The sequence below is a fragment of the Mercurialis annua genome, linkage group LG5 (genome assembly GCF_937616625.2).
Source record: "Mercurialis annua linkage group LG5, ddMerAnnu1.2, whole genome shotgun sequence".
Classification (NCBI taxonomy): domain Eukaryota; kingdom Viridiplantae; phylum Streptophyta; class Magnoliopsida; order Malpighiales; family Euphorbiaceae; genus Mercurialis; species Mercurialis annua.
In genome coordinates, this window is record NC_065574.1 from 12,614,363 (window position 1) to 12,615,839 (window position 1,477).

At 32.8% G+C, this 1,477-nt stretch overlaps 1 long non-coding RNA gene across 1 annotated transcript; it reads left to right on the forward strand.

The window, feature by feature from the left end:
• The first annotated feature begins 221 nt into the window (after positions 1-221).
• Positions 222-1,249, forward strand: LOC126682796 (uncharacterized). The gene is made up of 2 exons (XR_007641515.1): positions 222-757; positions 999-1,249. It is a non-coding gene; the product is annotated as an uncharacterized LOC126682796 (long non-coding RNA).
• Positions 1,250-1,477: the final 228 nt, after the last annotated feature.

Genomic DNA, 1,477 nt, shown 5'->3' on the forward strand with positions numbered 1-1,477 from the left:
TTCAGCTGAAAAATATTACAATGGAGTTTTCTAAAAATAAAATCAAATGTGAGGAGATTAAAGTTTATAAAGATCACGAAGGAAATAATAAATATGATCTGATTTTATGAGGGTAATATTAATTATCTATTTTCTTTAATTATATTTAAATGCAATACAGTTGTATTGCTTATAAATTGGCTAATCATTTTAATATTTTATCTCCGACTTTGGGCCGTAAAGGATGTTGTTTTGTGGAAATATAATTCTGGTGCGTATAACCAATGACGGAGGGAGGGGTGGCATGGGATGGCCATAGCCCCCTCCAACTTCTTAAAAATATAAAATATAGCATCTAAAGTTTTAAAATTTTACGATTTCGTCTTTCCTAATTTTAAAAATTACCTTTTTATATAATACATATTTTAATTTGGCCCCCTCTTAAAATCCTGACTCCGTCACTGTGTATAATTCGGCTTTTTTTTGTGAGTGTCGGACTGGGTTTAACACATATCTGGGCAGATCTGCCACTACCACCGGAATCCAGAATGTGGGCAGCATGGTCACGCGGGATTATGGGAATGTAATGTCCCTGAGAGCTGGTGATATAAGGGGTCTGCAATTTGATTCGAATGAGCAGAATTTGAATGACAATTCAGCAGGTGATGATGGCAATAGAGCTAGTCCGGTCCATATGATTTGGGTGAGGGACGGTGTTAATGTTATTGGCACTGTTACTCCTTTCAAACGTGTTTGAAATTCTATTGCGCCTCTTCAAGTTAAGTTTTTTATTTGGCTAGCTCGTATAATAGATTTTCTTCACGTGATTTTTTGGCTTTTCGTTTTATAGTCTTCTTGAATAATTTTATGTGCTTTTTCTGTGATGTGGTGAAAACACAAGCTCATATTCTTATTCATAATTGTTGCCATGCTAGAAGATTTGGTGTGCTATTTTTCAAAAATTAGATGTGGTTTGAATTTTTTTATCTTTTTTTGTTAATTTTATGTTTCAATGGCAGGACATAATTTGTGGAGGCCCCTATTGAAATACTTGGATGCTTGTGGTTTAGAAAATCTGAAAATGCAGAAATGGTAGTCTTTCAAAATGAAGTTGTGGATAAGGACGTAGTGATTTTTAATTGTTTTTGTAAGGCATTCTGGTTGTTTAAAAATTGTAACAGGAACTTTGCTTTTTCAGGCATGGATTTCTTTAGAAATCCGTATTGTAGTACCCTTTAGTGTGCCTTAGTACATTACTTTTTATGCGAAAGCTTATAGTTCGGGTCTTTGCCACTCCTTGTGGGTTTTAATATACTAATTATTCATCAAAAAGATTTGGATAATCATTTAAAAATATTTTTTATATGGTCTAAATTTTTAAAGTCGTCAATTTTAGCCAAAGTCTTTATTTTCAATTTCAATTGTAGCAATTTATTAATTAAAGTAAAAAAAATTCAAAACTGGGAAGAAGTTTGGTTTCAAACCTACGTCATGCCAA